Source organism: Coptis chinensis, chromosome 1 (genome assembly GCF_015680905.1).
Source record: "Coptis chinensis isolate HL-2020 chromosome 1, ASM1568090v1, whole genome shotgun sequence".
NCBI classification, from domain to species: Eukaryota; Viridiplantae; Streptophyta; class Magnoliopsida; order Ranunculales; family Ranunculaceae; genus Coptis; species Coptis chinensis.
Genome location: NC_141456.1, coordinates 34,947,253 through 34,965,653, shown reverse-complemented (window position 1 = coordinate 34,965,653; position 18,401 = coordinate 34,947,253). Strand labels below are relative to the sequence as shown.

Here is an 18,401-nt window from a genome sequence, read left to right as displayed (position 1 = left end):
TTAAAAAAAAACAATATTTGAAGTGCTTACTATACCTAATTGGTGATCCGGATCAAGAAACAAACGGTAGTTTGTGTACACAATCTTCTTACTACAAGGTAAACGCTCCGAGGGAGTGTTGTCACCACAAAAAGGACATGCTTTATAACCATGTGTCACACAACCAGATAAGTTTCCTAGAGCCGGAAAATCATGTATCCCCCACATCAACATAGCTCTCAGAGTAAAGTGTTCCCTCTTGTGCATGTCAAACGCAGGGACTCCTTCTCTCCAGAGCTGATCCAACTCATCAAATAGTGGTTCAAGAAAAACATCAAAGACATCATCTGAAAGTCGGATTTCATGCATAATGAAGGTGGGAGATTGTATGGCACTAATATGACAGGCCAACAACTGTAGCCAGTTAATTGAATGCCACGAGGATTGAAGCCATCAGTTGCAAGTGCAAGCCAAACATTACGCCCCTCATTAGCGAACTCTGGCCATCTCTCTTTAAATTTTGTCCATTGGACTGAATCAACAGGATGTCGCATATAATCCCATGAAGGTGTTGCTCGAGCATGCCATGTCATTTCCCGTGCTAATGATGGTATCGTATACAATCGTTGGAGTCGTGGACCTAAAGGAAAATGTCTCAATACTTTTTTAGGCACTTTGGATTCCTTCCCTATTTTACCCTCCACTTTATATCTAGGTGATTCACAATGAGGACATATTGTCAAATCTTTCTTTGTCCCATAATACAAGATGCAATTATTCTCACAAGCATCGATGCGCTTTGCTTTCATCCCTAGGTTTGTCAACATTTTCTTCATTACTGGCCATTTTTCAGGTAAAGTATTTTCTTTTGACAACCAAGTTCTTAGCATAGACAAGAGTGCACTCACACTATTTCCGGACCAACCATACTGTTTCTTTAAGTCAGAAGCTCTACAACTGCAGATAGAGTTGTCATTGGACCCTCACATGAAGGGTATAATTTTTCTTCTGCTTTACTTTTGTATTCAGCATACTTTTTACCTAAATCTGGTTCGGGAACAAAAGGTTGTTCAAAATCAGAAGTTTGATCGGTATCCCCTCCATACACATCACCCCTCACACCTTCATGTACGCCATAACAAGCATCAACAAGATTCTCTAACCCAAGCCCTCTATCTTCAATGTTTTCATCTTCAACTATGTCTACCACAGGATACTTCGATTGTTTTTCACCATGTAAGGACCATATAGTATACGTTAGATCAAAACCATTTTGAATTATATGCCTTCGGACTTCGTCAAACACCAATCTTTTCCCATTCCAACATGTTACACAAGGACAAGGACATGTTGTGAACCCTTCATAATTTTTTTGTGCCAAATCAATAAAACTAGCTACCCCTTCCTTATAGACAGTGCTCACTCGATTTGGTTCATGAATCCACTCTTTCTTAATCAGCCGTGACATTCTACCATTATGTAGATACAAAGATAAGAAAGAAAAAAGAAAGATAACTCTCGAGTTAGTTAGTTAATTTGAAACAATCATAGATGTCTTAACACTATTACTACTAAGCTCAATTACTTGTCAGTCTCGAAATATTTTCAATATAGAGACTTGACAATTTTTTGAGCTACCATTCTACCAATAGAAATTAGGGAGACAATGATTTCAAAGTTCAAAGCCATTCAAAAGCACATTCACAATCAAACTATGTCAAATGTCATTTACGCAAAAACATTGCCTAACTTGATATAGAGATGTTGTCAAACATAAAACTTTCGTTAAAAAAAACATTAAGAACATACCCTCCAATAGCTGAAAGTTATCTGTCTAAGAGAGAGACTTCAATAACCTTCTCCAGTAATCCTTTTGTCAATTACAGCAAAGGAGGGAAAATTGTTACTAACAATAAAAATAAGCATAATCGAGAAGAAATTTGTCAAGAATGAAATTAATAGCAAAAATAAAATAAAAAGCTTGTCAGATATTGCTTGGGGTCAGAGAAGACTACCTGATTGCGCGCCCAAAAAGAGAGTTTGGGAGCCCTAGCTGATTTATTCCAATTTATCAATACAGATGCTGAGAAAGGAAATTAATCAGTATCAAATGCAGCCATAAGAGACAGTGATAACACTAAAATGCAAATACAAAATAAAAAACTTCAAACCAATTTCAATTAATATTAAGGAAAGAAAGTACTTTTAGGAGATCTAATAATTGATTGAGAGACGACCTAATAACTATTCAGTAATACCATCGAGAGGAAACCCTCACAACCTACTACTAACACTTAAGGAACTTATGAGAGCCTAAAAACTTGCATTCTTATAGTGCAATCATTCGTAGCGTAAGCATATTTCACATAATGTGCATAAGAGTTCACTTTAAGGCGGTAATAATCTATCCTGAAATCTAATAATAAAAACAATCCGTATTTGAAGGTTGTGCTTGTTTGAATGCCGATTGTTTAACGAAGGGGGTGGGCCACTTTAAAATCACTCAATGTTTTCCTTCTATAAATCATATTCAGAGAAATCATATACCCACAGAGAAAAGTTAAACTAAACACACTCCAACAGCAACATATTCAGTTATTGGGGCATCACCAATTTCTCTATTTCAAAATATTAACCCAACACCAACCCTGATAATGATAAAATTGATAGTTTTACCTACAAAATAAAGCGATGAAACTTACAAACGCAAGTAAAACTAAAACTAGATTATGCTCCTATTTGCTTATCAAAGATTTCTCTACTCTCAATCCTATGAGATATAGTGGAGTAGGAAGTTCGTTCCACTCCTGGTGCTCTAGCATGGAATTGTTTTCTAATCTAATTAGTCGTTTTTAAGTCTAATGAGAGCTTTATGAAGGTGTGTTATACTACGATACCTATATGAAATTGATAATGTTAAATCTAACTACGAATGCTATGGAAATATGATTGTTTTGAATCTATATAAAGGATTAGAGGGGAATTAAATCCACCTCGAATCCAACTTAATAGCCTAGCATAGATTCTTGTATCTCGATTCTTACGTTCTTACAGCAAGAAATTCGAGTTCTAATCCCTAGTGTTCATGGCATTTCTACCGAGTACTAACTAGCATGTGAGGTCGTCCACCCATTCTCATGGCGAATCATGACCTTCTAGATTGGAATAGATTCTACAATGCTTCTACACTATACCACTAAGTTTTCATCAAGGCTTCATCAACCCCTCTAATGGAGGTTTTAGCCTTGAATCATTCCGTAATCATTCCCATATGAATCTAAACTAAACATATTATCAAGATTCGAAATTTACTAATCTAAACTAAACGATAATTAAATTCTAATTAACAACTAAGAAATGGTAACCAACAATAATTAAAACTAGATCTAATAGATTGAAATAACACAATTCGAAATTGATAAAATAACTATTTTATTTATCTAATCAATCAAGAACAATGTTTCAAAAACTTAATCTAAAACAAGAATTGAAAATGGAACTAAAACTTAATTTAATTAATTAAACTAGATCTAGAATTATCTATATTGTTTTAGGTCTAACTAGCTACCATTAACAAAGAGCTAAGCTTTGGTTTTTATATGTCCAGATCCAAAAATCGTGCATGGGCTTGGAGCCATATTTTGGGCCAGAGAATCAGGCCCAAAACCCAATATTTTCAGTCCAAAAAGGCCTCTTCAGCTGCAGTTGGCTTCAACAGACTTTTCGTCCACTTTTGCTCCTCTGATTGGGTCAAGGCTTAGACCATTGGAAAGCTCTTTCCGAGCTGGTTGTTTTGACATAAGGTAGGCCCCATTCCGAGGTCTGAGTCCAAAGATACGGCCATCGAAAGTTCTGCTAACGTGTGTGCTGTTTCTGCCCGTGTTGACTTTTCAGCTTTTGACCGGGCTTTAGGAAGGCTTTGTCTTCTTGAATCTAGGCCTTTAATCACGGAACTCCTTAGTAACCGACCTTTGCTCTTTTATCTCGCTAAAGTGGCACATTTCTGCACATAATGGACTTTGAAACCTGAAATGTATAAAAACACGTAATCAGTGTTAACTCTTAATTATTACTCACATAATTGGTCTAAAAGTATGATGTTATTCTGGGGGTTAAAACTACAGTTTTGGGCTCTTATCAAACCACCCCAAACAGCATTTTGCTTGTCCTCAAGCAAAGATGAGAAATTAGAATAAGTGACCAAAAATGGAGTTCTATCTACTCTTTTTTTGAGCTTGAGTGCGATTGCATTGACCATATGCAACAAGGCCTTAAACCACTAGGAATTCCCTAGTGGACGAGTTATAACCTCGTGAGAGTTTTCAGTGAAGGTACTCACAAACTTCAACTATACTACAACGACTAAGAAATAAAACTATTATTTCCTCATTCATGTCCCAACTATCTATACATCTCACTAGCAACCTGAATAAGAATAACTAAGTCAAAACCCTAAGCTAATACATGCATAATAATCAATCATCTATGATACAAATATAAATACTACGAGTAATACTATGAAATGCCTAGCGAGGTTAGTTTTTGAAACTTCGAATAGCGTCCTTAAGTAGGTCCTCACATAAATGTCAAGACAAAACCACTCGATTTTTTCCGCTCAAGTTTAGCTACTCCGATTAATGGTGGTGGGCACACTTTACCTTACAATCTCAATGACAAACAAGGAAGCGAGTCGATCAAACACATCCGCCACTTACTATCACACTAACCTAATCCTAATTAAGCTAGAGGTCTTTATTAGGTGTTGGGATTAGGAAATGGTTTAAGAAGGAAGGAAATGGATATTCAAAAGGACAAGTCCGAGATAATAGAGTCTTCATATTATGTAACTTTAGAAAACCTTGTTATTTTCTTTTGCTTCTATACTTTGTTTCCATCCTTAGCCATATTTTTCTTTTTTCTTTTCTTTGGCTTTTGACTCCCTTTTATTCTATTTTTGAAGTTTTTATTTATTTCTTTTTTTTTTTCTTTTCCTTGGATGGAAACTTCTTTTTTTTTTTAAGCAACTACTAATTTCTGTTTTACCACGAGGGGTTTTCTCTTCTTCTTTCTTCACTCATTCTATTCTCGGACTTATTCTATATTGGGTAAGTTGAATTTTTTATTTTGTTTTGTTTTGTAATAGGGTAAGGATTTGTGGGTTATGAAAGGCTAAAGAAAGGCTCAGAGGGGCGACTAGCGGAAAATAATTCATAGGTTTGAATTTCTGGCTATATCGATCCAAAGAGGGCCTAAATTCTCGCTTAGGATATGGCATAGTGATCAAGCAAGTGGACGTGTGATTTCTCTATCCGGATTTTACTTCTCCTTTGTGTCATTTCTCAAATGTTTGGCTCATATAAGGCTTTAGGCTATATTCTCACAGGATTTGTAGAATAAGTACTCTAGCCTAGATTTCTAAACTACTTCGCTAACAATCATAGATACTCATGTAATATATTTATAGATAGATGCAAAGATTATTACCTACATATTAACCTAAGTTTCTAACAATTATTCGATGCAAAAGCTACATTGAGACTTCTAGATTGTTAAGAGCATAGAGAAAGAAAACAATACCAATATTCCTAAGTGTATAGCATAAACTTATTTATTTATATTTTTTGAAATTTTTGAAACTTTAACTAGAAAACAAATGCATATTATACATATCTATATCCTAACAGGATGCCTTAATTACCGTGTTTCTATGCCCCCAAACAAGAATCATGCTTTGTCCTCAAAGTATTATAAATAAAAGGGTAGGAAAAATACCATTGAAAGCGTGTGAAATTCAGGAATATCTTCAAAACAAAGTTAGAGCGTACTAATATAGGAAATAAAACCGACGCGAACTCTACTCTATAAGAGTTCCACCCATTATGGGGTTAACCGAATTAAATTGCTTGGGACATAAGCGGACACTAACAAAACTAAAAACTTACCTTATCTCCCGCTTTAAGCATCCTCTTCCTTGTTAGTGAGGCGAGGTTCCTTCGCGATCCCCGCGATCCATTGTAATTTGCCAAGCTTGCCGCCAGTTATCATCTACTAATGCTAACCTGTTAAGTGTTATCATGTCTGATGGGATGTACGGGGCAACCAAATGAGGCTGCACCTGCCATCCCGGCCAAGTCATTATTCGCAACGAGCGAACCACCCGATTGATGGGTCTCATGACTTCAACCCTTTTCCAATCTGTGAATTGTGCACAGAATACAGGTAAACAACTACGCATGATGCGACTTACTAACACAGGCATAAGAAGATACTTACGCCTCATGGTTTGGGCTCTCTTAAGACTAGCGACTAATACTCGGGGAATGTCATATCGACGACGTCCCTCAGCTAAAGTGAGGAAAATGTCACCAGCAGTACTATTTGCATAAATGAACTGTCATTCCCCCAAAATATTCATCAGGATGAATAACATGGTGGTGCCTACATTTAGGGAAAGGCTACCAAGGGCAATGCTATATCGCCCCTGGTCCATTACTCGAAATACCCCTCCCCCATAATACTCATGGAAATATGTATAATCATAAAGATATGCATTATCGGTCATATATGCCCATGTGTGAACAGGATTAGGTATTGGTAATCCTGAAACTAAAGCGACCACATTTTTATCGAATTGATGTGCCGTGTCTTCGACTACGACGGAGAATTCTTGTTCTCCATCCTGATTACAATAGAATTTAACATGGTCGTAGAAATAAGCCGTAAGCTGTGGTGAATATGAATCGTCATCACTTACCAGTAGATGACGCCATCCTAACTGCAGGATCCTATGTCGGAACCAATGTCTATAGGTCTCGGTGCCCAACACATCTTCGAAAGACTGTTCAGGTATAACTATAGGAGATGTCATCTTAACTACTCTTTGAACAGTTCCAAAAAAATCCTGGACTGACCCTCTGAAAATTGGAATTTCCCGCGTTAACAGAAGGCAGGGCGCGGGTGCGCTCACATAGGGTGCGGTCGCGCTTGTGTGTTAATGCTTTTACAGTGTTTTGGGCGTGGGTCGCGCTCTGACAAAATTTCGTGAAAATGTAGAGGGCGCAGGCGCGCTCGTAAGTGCTGAAACCGGGGTTTAGAGCAAAAAGAAAGAAAAACTTGGAGTGGAAGGTGCGGGATGATGGTGGGGTGTAGTGTGGTTTGTTAGTGTAGAAAGAAAGGAGTTTAAATAGGTTCTGAGCTACCAAAACGAATCGGGAAGTTCCCAATTTGTTTGAAGGCAATTTCGAGGAAATAGAAAAATTCCAAACCCAAAGCGGAAACAAACCATTTCCATGATTTTCTATAAATCCCGGTATCTTTCATACTTGATTTAGAATAGTAACTTCTAAACTCTCATAGATTTCATGCTACCACCACACAAATCATAGATATGCCGATATCGACCAAATTATCAACCTTTCCTCCAATACAACTTTTAAAGCCAGATGATCATATAACGACTTATGCTCGGTATAAATATTTCCACCCCCAAACAAGTCGGGAAGGTGGGATTAATGATAAAACAAGCGACTTCGAAAATAACCAATTATATTAAAAATAAAATTTAAATCCAAACAACATTAAATAAACACATTACTATTTAAATTTAACTCTTGAATTAAAATCCAACTAATAAAACAAAATTATGAAATAACGGTGAACACACAGTGATGGTGAACACCTAGTTCGTGATGATGATGGGCCCTGGGATGGAGATTGGCTTGAACCATCGTCGCTTTGGCGACGACGCTCATGCCCGTCGGACTCGGCTGAAACAGAGTCCTCCACGGGTGGCATCGTCGTAGCATCTCTATTCGAACAAGCTGGGCTGGGCTTCCATCTCGATTAGTAATCTTGATCTTCGGTTTGTTGATCTTTGGTGGATAGTCTCCATGTTAGACAAGATATCGTCCGTAACCCCTTCGAGCATTTCAAATCTCCTCGAAGGTTCCCTTGCTTCTTTTGAACTACAATCTGTCTATCTCGGATATTTCCACAAATACCATAAACGCACCGCCAAAGGCAGTTTGCAATACTTGCATGCGTTCTAAATTAGAATTACAATTATCTAATGCATCTTCATCCGGACATGTCATATCTTCCCTTTCATCCTCGACTCAACCATTTTTCTTCGACAACGGCCAAGTCTCTTGGATGCAATCCATTATAGATACTTGCATTAGAATGCAATTTGATCTTAATAGGAGCAGATCTTGCGGCGGCGGCTCTAAAGGAGAGCATGATCTTAGTGATCAATACGGAAGAGGCCAAGCTTCCCCCCTCCTCGAATCACATTAAACATTAAATCAAGGATGCAGAAATTATACTTATTTGTTTGCAAAATCCAGAGAACGTCGGACATTGCAGGCCGATATCACCGACTTTGTCTTTTCCCAGGGGCGTTCCTACCAATCCAGCGAGCTCTACCCGGTTGATTGGTTCTCGTGGTGGTGGCGGGACGAATGAGATGTCGGATTGTATTCACCCTCCAGGACAGTATCCTTCATCAAAGCAGGAACTCCAGTATACTGGGATTCCTGAATTGTCGCTACCAGGTTGCTTTCAAGCGTAATTCCTAACAGTTCGGCCAACAACTGTCTCGTTACCTCCCTCCTCGTTCCTCCTAACTTTATGAAAATCCTATCCCCTTCCAATTCTCGCTTTTTATAAAACTGTTCTACCAAATCATAGTGATAGAACTCCTCGAAAGTACCACAGATCCGTTCAATGCCTCTTAATCATCTCAGCGTCGTAAAATGGCGCTAAACCGGAAGCAAACGCGTGCTCCGGCAAAATTCTACGTCGTAGCGCCATTGAAGTTTCTTAGACAAGTAATGGTTTTGTAGACTGTGGGGGAGGCGAGTGTGAAGAAAAACTACTAAAAACACGGTGGTGGTGGTGGTTACTTGAACTGGTGGTTGTTTTTTCGGAGTTGGGGTGGTGGTGGTAATGGTTTAGAGAAGATTTAAGTTGGCTTTGATTATCTTGGTGTGGGTGTAGTTAGGTTTCCTTTCTCTCTCTCTCTATATATATATATATATTTTTTATTTTGGTTTTCAAAGTTTGATTTAACTTGTAACCGACGGGATTGAAAGGGAAACACTGTGCGTGCGGTTTGGGAAGGAAGGAGACGCACAGTCATGCGTGCGGTTTGGGCCCAAGCCCAATTTGAATTCCGAAATTTTCCGATTTTTCGCGCAATTTCAAATTCAATTTGCCGCTTCGTTACTGGCCTGATTTTGGCGAATGAGTTATGAAAATGATCAGTAGAGAATTTCCAATCCAATGATCCATAAAACACTCAATTCCAACCATGGGTGACGTATAAGAGGGTGGAAGAACGCCTCGAAGTGCGTGTGTGACGTAAGTTATGCGAACAAAGGAATTCTAGGTTTAGATTACGTCAACCCAATTGAACTACAAGTAATGGCCCTAAGCAACACCAATGGAAAGTTCGAGCAATCCCGATGGAAAGATCGACTGCCCACCCCCAAACAAATTTTTAAACACAAAATTTGTTTAAAACGTGGATCGTTTAAAGTTAGATTCCTAAGACTTGTTGGATTGCTATTTCTATGATTTTAGAATTTTTATTTTATTTTTATTCTTTTTTATTTTTTTTATTAGTTTATTATAAGAAACACGAAAAACAATAAATACATAATTCACCCCATAGAGGAACATGACTAAAAAACCGAGAAAACATGCAAAAGTGGAAAACGTGAATTATGTTAACCGTGGACTTAGGATCCGGTACTTACAGCCACACACTCCATAGGGAGGGCCCAGTTACCTAAATGGTGCACTTACCACTATAGGGAGTGAAAGGAAGAACACCAAATGACAAGGTCAGTCCTCATAGACAGGGTCCTGTAAAAGGACTTCCTCTACATCAGGGGACAGAAGTTCGTGAAAATGTTTTAACCGTTGACCATTAACTTGAAAGGTACTGTTGTCATTTGGATTTACCAAGGTGATTGCCCGTAAGGGGTGACTTGATAGAACGAGAAAGGGGCGGACTAACGGGTTTTAGTTTTCTGGGAAAATATGTAGACGGGAGTTGTAAAGCAAGACCTTTTGACCGACCATAAACTCTTTGCGCAAGATATGCTTATCATGAACACGTTTCATGTTAGCTTTATAATCCTTCACGAGATCGTACGAATCGCTACGGATTTCTTCAAGCTCATTCAATTACAACTTGCGTTTGACACCGCCTCATCAATATTGAAGTTAAGGCTTTTTATAGCCCACAGAGCACGGTGCTCTAATTCAACAGGCAAATGACATGGTTTCCCAAATACAAGTCTAAAGGGAGACATACCTATAGGAGTTTTGAAAGCAGTTCTATATGCCCATAAGGCATCCGATAGACGCTTTGACCGATCTTTCCTCGGGGTTCTGATTGTTTCTAAAATCTTTTTGATTTAGAAACTTCTATTAGAAACTCCATACTTGTGGATGATAAGGAGTTGCTACTTTAACTCCATACTTTTTCACTAGGGATGCAACAACTCTGTTGCAAAATGTGTTCCACCATCACTAATGATGGCTTTGAGAATGCCAAACCCACGAAAATATATTCTTTAATAAAAAATACAACGGTCTTATGGTCATTGCTACGGCAAGCTAGGGCCTCTATCCATTTAGACACGTAGTCCACGGCAACTAGAATATAAATGAAACCGTGGGAAACAGGGAAAGAACCCATGAAATCAATGCCCCAAACGTAAAAAATTTCTACTATCAAGATTGGATTTAATGGCATCATATTACGCTTTGTGATTCGCCCAAGTTGTTGGCAACGAATACACGTCTTGCAATGCACTTGGGCATCCTTAAAAAGGGTAGGCCAATAAAATCCATATTGAAGAACTTTAGCGGCTGTTTTCATCCCACTAAAATGGCCACCACACTCTTTGTCATGGCGAACGATAGAACTTCATTGTATTCCCCACTGGGGAATACAACGACGAATAATCTGATCCGCACAATACTTAAAAAGATAGGGCTCATCCCAGTAGTATAACTTAACTCTGGCCAAGAACTTCTTACATTCATTTCTTGACCAATTATAAGGCATAACATCAGCCGCTAAATAATTTACAATGTCAGCATACCATGGTGCTGAAAAAATGGCATATAGATGCTCATCAGGAAAAGAGTCCGATATGGACTCAGAATTAGTCTAATCGTCGTTTGTGAGTCTAGATAGGTGGTCGGCAACTACGTTTTCGACCCCTCTTTTGTCCTTTATTTCTAATGTGAACTCTTGCAGGAGAAGGATCCATCAGATTAATCTCTGCTTAGCATCCTTCTTCGCAAGAAGGTACTTAAGGGTTGCATGGTCTGTGTAAACTAAGGTTTTAGAACCAACCAAATAAGGACAAAACTTATCTAAAGCATAAATGGCTCGTAATTCTTTTCGGTAGTTGAATAATTCCGTTGAGCATCGTTTAATGTTTTACTAGCATAATAAATAAATGATGGACTTATTATCTAGTTTTTGTCCCAAGATCGCACCAACTGCATAGTCACTAGCATCACACATGAGTTGAAGGTTTAGACCAATCGGAGTTTGTATAATTGGTGCAGAGGTTAGGGCGGCTTTTAAAGTTTCAAAAGCCTTCTTACAATTAAAATTAAAATCAAAGATTGCATCTTTCAAAAGCAGATTAGTTAAAGGCCTAGCTATTTTCGAGAAGTCTTTAATAAATCGCCTATAAAAACCTGCATGGCCTAGAAAGGCTCTAATATCACGGACAGTCCGTGGTTTAGGTAGAGTCGCTATCTTATCTAGTTTGGCCTTATCTACTTCGATGCCATCACTAGATACAATGTGACCTAGTACTATGCCCTTTTTCACCATGAAATGACACTTTTCCCAGTTTAAAATGAGGCTCTTTTCTTCACACCGTGTCAAAACCTTAGACGAGGTTAGACAAACGATCGTGAAGGAGTCTCCATAGATAGAAAAATCATCCATGAAAACTTCCATAAAAGCTCTACCATGTCACTAAATATATGAAGCATACATTTGGAAGGTTCGGGAGCATTACAAAGGCCAAAAGGCATTCGTTTATAGGCATCGTTCCAAAGGGACATGTGAAGGTAGTCTTTTCTTGATCATCAATATCAATAATAATCTGAAAATAGCCTGAGTAGCCATCCAGAAAACAATAAAAAGCATGACCAGCTAGGCGTTCGAGCATTTGATCTATAAAAGGTAAGGGAAAGTGATCCTTTCGTGTCATAGCATTTAACCGTCTGTAATCAATACAGATCCTCCATTTCATAGGACCTTGTGTGGCTAAGGATGGAAACAAAGTATAGAAGCAAAAGAAAATAACAAGGTTTTCTCTAAGTTACATAATATGAAGACTCTATTATCTCAGACTTGTCCTTTTGAATATCCATTTCCTTCCTTCTTAAACCATTTCCTAATCCCCGCAACACCTAATAAAGACCTCTAGCTTAATTAGGATTAGGTTAGTGTGATAGTAAGTGGCAGATGTGTTTGATCGACTCCGGCTTCCTTGTTTGTCATTGAGATTGTAAGGTAAAGTGTGCCCATCGCATTAATCGGAGTAAATAAACTTGAGCGGAAAAATCGAGTGGTTTTGTCTTGACATTTATGTGAGGACCTACTTAAGGACGCTTATTCGAAGTTTGAGAAACGAACACGCTAGGCATTTCATAGTATTTACTCGTAGTATTTATATTTGTATCATAGATGATTGATTATTATGCATGTATTAGCTTAGGGTTTTGACTTAGTTATTCTTATTCAGTTGCTAGTGAGATGTATAGATAGTTGGGACATGAATGAGGAAACAATAGTTTTATTTCTTAGTCGTTGTAGTATAGTTGAAGTTTGTGAGTACCTTCACTGGAAAACTCTCACGAGGCTATAACTCGTCCACTAGGGAATTCCTAGTGGTTTAAGGTCTTGTTGCATATGGTCAATGCAATCGCACTCAGCGAAACGAGAGTAGATAGAACTCCATTTTTGGTCACTTATTCTAATTTCTCATCTTTGCTTGAGGAAAAGCAAAATGCTTTTTGGAGGTGGTTTGATAAGAGCCAAAAACTGTAGTTTTAACCTATCAGAATCATACTTTTAGACCAATTATGTGAGTAATAATTAAGAGTTAACACTGATTACGTGTTTTTATGCATTTCAGGTTTCAAAGTCCATTATGTGCAGAAATGTGCCACTTTAGCGAGATAAAAGAGCAAAGGTCGGTTACTAAGGAGTTCCGTGATTAAAGGCCTAGATTCAAGAAGACAAAGCCTTCCTAAAGCCCGGTCAAAAGCTGAAAAGTCAACACGGGCAGAAACAGCACACACGTTAGCAGAACTTTCGATGGCCGTATCTTTGGACTCAGACCTCGGAATGGGACCTACCTTATGTCAAAACAACTGGCTCGGAAAGAGCTTTCCAATGGTCCAAGCCTTGACCCAATCAGAGGAGCAGAAGTGGACGAAAAGTCTGTTGAAGCCAACTGCAGCTGAAGAGGCCTTTTTGGACTGAAAATATTGGGTTTTCAGTCCAAAACATGGCTCCAAGCCCATGCACGATTTTTGGATCTGGACATATAAAAACCAAAGCTTAGCTCTTTGTTAATGGTAGCTAGTTAGACCTAAAACAATATAGATAATTCTAGATCTAGTTTAATTAATTAAATTAAGTTTTAGTTCCATTTTCAATTCTTGTTTTAGATTAAGTTTTTGAAACATTGTTCTTGATTGATTAGATAAATAAAATAGTTATTTTATCAATTTCGAATTGTGTTATTTCAATCTATTAGATCTAGTTTTAATTATTGTTGGTTACCATTTCTTAGTTGTTAATTAGAATTTAATTATCGTTTAGTTTAGATTAGTAAATTTCGAATCTTGATAATATGTTTAGTTTAGATTCATATGGGAATGATTGCGGAATGATTCAAGGCTAAAACCTCCATTAGAGGGTTGATGAAGCCTTGATGAAAACTTAGTGGTATAGTGTAGAAGCATTGTAGAATCTATTCCAATCTAGAAGGTCGTGATTCGCCATGAGAATGGGTGGACGACCTCACATGCTAGTTAGTACTCGGTAGAAATGCCATGAACACTAGGGATTAGAACTCGAATTTCTTGCCGTAAGAACGTAAGAATCGAGATACAAGAATCTATGCTAGGCTATTAAGTTGGATTCGAGGTGGATTCAATTCCCCTCTAATCCTTTATCTAGATTCAAAACAATCATATTTCCATAGCATTAAGTAGTTAGATTCAACATAATCAATTTCATATAGGTATCGTAGTATAACACACCTTAAGTAAAAGCTCTCATTAGACTTAAAAACCACTAATTAGATTAGAAAACAATTCCATGCTAGAGCACTAGGAATTGGAACTAACTTCCTACTCCACTATATCTCATAGGATTGAGAGTAGAGAAATCTTTGATAAGCAAATAGGAACATAATCTAGTTTTAGTTTTACTTGCGTTTGTAAGTTTCATTGCTTTATTTCGTAGGTAAAACTATCAATTTTATCATTATCAAATGGCGCCGCTGCCGGGGATCGACTCCCGGAGTCCCCTGATGTAGAGGAAGTTAATGGTAGATAGGTTAGAGTAAAAAGTAGCCATTAAAATAGCTTCTAGATCTAGTTTTTATTTAATTGTTTTTAATCAAGTTTAATTTCAAATCCAACTCTTGTTTTAGGTTAAATTCTTAGAATCATTGTTCTTAATTAGTTTGATAAATAAAATAGCTAGTTTGTCAATTTCGATTCTTGTCATTTACATTTGTGTTAGATCTGATTCATTTACTACTTGTTATTCAATTCTTAGTTATTAATTAGATTTTAATTATTGTTTAATTTAGATTAGTAAATTTCAATTCTTTATATCATGTTTAGTTTAACTTTAATCGGAAATGATTACGTAATGATTCTTGGCTAAACCTCCATTAGAGGGGGTTGAGAAGCCTTGATGAAAGCTTGATTCCGACTATCGTAGAATCGTCGTAATTTCCTTTCCACTCTAGAAACGATTAGTTCACCATGAGAATGGGTTTAATCGTTCAAATGCTAGTTATGAATTGGTAGGAATGCCATGTGTAATTAGGGATTAGGAAGAACCAATTGTTCGGGCTAAGCAGCTTCAATTCGATTACTAATTTTATTAAATGCCGTTAATAGGATTAAGTCGAGTTATGGTGGAATCAATCCCCCTCTGACTCCTTATCATCGAATCAACGTAGCATTCCCTTAGTTATTTTGATAACCGACTAGTTGCATCTTGTGGGTAGTTGCATCGTAGTCTAGTTGCCTTTTCGTAAAGCTCTCATTAGACTTAAAAACGACTAATTAGATTAGAAAACAATTCCATGCTAGAGCACTAGGAGTGGAACGAACTTCCTACTCCACTATATCTCATAGGATTGAGAGTAGGATGATGGAAACACCCTTAGTTTAACTTGAATCATTCCACAATCATTCCCATATGAATCTAAACTAAACATATTATCAAGATTCGAAATTTACTAATCTAAACTAAACGATAATTAAATTCTAATTAACAACTAAGAAATGGTAACCAACAATAATTAAAACTAGATCTAATAGATTGAAATAACACAATTCGAAATTGATAAAATAACTATTTTATTTATCTAATCAATCAAGAACAATGTTTCAAAAACTTAATCTAAAACAAGAATTGAAAATGGAACTAAAACTTAATTTAATTAATTAAACTAGATCTAGAATTATCTATATTGTTTTAGGTCTAACTAGCTACCATTAACAAAGAGCTAAGCTTTGGTTTTTATATGTCCAGATCCAAAAATCGTGCATGGGCTTGGAGCCATGTTTTGGGGCCGAAGAATCGGCCCAAAACCCAATATTTTCAGTCCAAAAAGGCCTCTTCAGCTGCAGTTGGCTTCAACAGACTTTTCGTCCACTTCTGCTCCTCTGATTGGGTCAAGGCTTGGACCATTGGAAAGCTCTTTCCGAGCCAGTTGTTTTGACATAAGGTAGGTCCCATTCCGAGGTCTGAGTCCAAAGATACGGCCATCGAAAGTTCTGCTAACGTGTGTGTTGTTTCTGCCCGTGTTGACTTTTCAGCTTTTGACCGGGCTTTAGGAAGGCTTTGTCTTCTTGAATCTAAGCCTTTAATCACGGAACTCCTTAGTAACCGACCTTTGCTCTTTTATCTCGCTAAAGTGGCACATTTATGCACATAATGGACTTTGAAACCTGAAATGCATAAAAACACGTAATCAGTGTTAACTCTTAATTATTACTCACATAATTGGTCTAAAAGTATGACTGTTACAGGGTTAAAACTACAGTTTTGGGCTTTTATCAAACCCTCATATGGAATTCATTACAATCGTCAACAAATGTTGATTTTTTGAAAAAGCAATCAGACCAAATTGCACCGGTGAAAATCAAATTGGATAAAAATTAATCTTTACCTATCATACAATAATGAAAATGGAAAAATTGAACATGTAGTAGTACAAAATTATTTCCTACACCATTTAAAATTTTAAGCTTTAACACCTATCTTATTGAAACTATGAAGCAAAAAGAACTTGTTCATTGAAAGAAAGAACGTGTTCATTGAAGGGATACCCGCATCCCACTTACACCGATCCACATATGGATCATTCCCGACCTCATACTAATTAATCAAAGACAACACTCGCATAAGTCTCCATTAAAGCCCTTTGTTCAGGGTCACCAAACTTATTAGAAACGGAATGTCGAAAGGTACTTAGGAACCAATGGCTCTAAATCTGGTTTCATGAAAATACAAATTTGCAATTTGGTTCATCAATAAAAGGATTAGAATAAGTTGAAAGGCTAGGAACAAATTAAAGCTCTAATGAAGGGGGTGTGAGGGAGGTGATTAAGGGAAGGGAACGTGGTGTTTTTTGGTATTTATTTCCATGGGTTATAGAGAGAGGTGAGATGATATATGATCAAGTAAAATATATGAGAGGTGATAAAGGGAACCAACATACATGATAAAGTAAAATATATGACAGTAAAAGACGAAATTGTCAAGAAGCTACCTTGATCATCTATGGTGGTCCTGATCCACATTTCACACCAATCTAATAAGAGCAAGTAAATCTAACCTTTGGCTTGTCGATTGACAACTTAGATAGCTAATTACAGTTGGAATATTTTACACTTTACTTACTATAACTCCAAATCAAACTTAATACATCATATGAGCAATGAATCCTATGTGAAGTTTCTCTTTGATACACCATACTACCTTATGCAAATAAAGAAACTAACAACAACGTCAATTTTTTTTTTTCATTTTTAATTGTTTTTCTTGTTCTTTTAATTTCATTAACCAATAATTGCAATATCAAATTCCATACAAAACTAAGAAGTAGACCTAGATTTTCATGGTACTCGATCTAAACAGTTGGTATAACTTGCAATCAGAACTCAATAGCAAACAAAAAGAAAAGACGAGTAATTGCAAATATATTTCTCATACAAAACAATTACATCACAATAAGCACACCATAATGGAACGGTTGATTGGGAACAAAAAATCCAACACTTAGAAGATAATCAAAAATTGCAAATGCTCCCTTGCTTTCTTATGTTGGCCCATCTCCATACATTATTTGAACTGTTAAGTAGAAAGTGTCAAAGTTAAGTCAACCAATTTCTTTTTGCTAAAGAGACCACATATACATCAGGGAAGAAACAAACCAACACCAATAACGACTTAAACTGACCTTATATGATATCGAGCTACTTCACTTCATGGACTATTGCTTTGGTACCCATTCTCTTCAACCTTCACTAACTTCCCACACAGGTGGTAACAGTCCTTGAAGCTTACAATGCTATCGTCTTTCAAAACGCACACAATAGAAAAGCTTAGAATTGATACATGATTTACGGCATACCTGAGAAAGAGAGGACCCAACTATATTACAAATAACTCAAACAATTAAAAGCAAAAATCCCAAAAATTATAAAAAGCCAACAAACAATCAAACCAAAATAAAATATCAATAATCAACACATCTGACAAAATTAGGACAGAAAAATAGTGATTTTATCAAGTAAATTTAGGGTAGAACTAGAATTATTGAGAGTAACGGTAATAGAAAAGGAGAGAGCAATTGACTTTACCAGAGAGACGTGGAGTGGTGGGTGTTGGCGGTGAGGAGAAATTGTAGGGTTTTATTTTATTTTAATTTATTTATTTATAGTTTTTTGGTAAGAGATTGTTCAAGACCTTACCTCAAACAAATGGCTAGCGAGTGAAGTCGAGAAGAAAGAGATTGATTCTGCGTTAGGGTTTTGAGATTGAGAAGAAAGAGAGATGAGGTCGAGAAGAAAGATGAAACTGTTGAGAAGTGAAACTTGACGCCCTCATCTCATGTCAC

General features: G+C 37.0%; 1 long non-coding RNA gene across 1 annotated transcript; it reads right to left on the bottom strand.

The window, feature by feature from the left end:
- Positions 1 to 1,787: 1,787 nt before the first annotated feature.
- On the bottom strand, positions 1,788 to 18,282 carry LOC147523665 (uncharacterized). The gene is made up of 3 exons (XR_015197049.1): positions 18,256 to 18,282; positions 1,995 to 2,062; positions 1,788 to 1,849 (listed from the first exon to the last, which is right to left on the bottom strand). It is a non-coding gene; the product is annotated as an uncharacterized LOC147523665 (long non-coding RNA).
- Between the last annotated feature and the right edge of the window lie 119 nt (positions 18,283 to 18,401).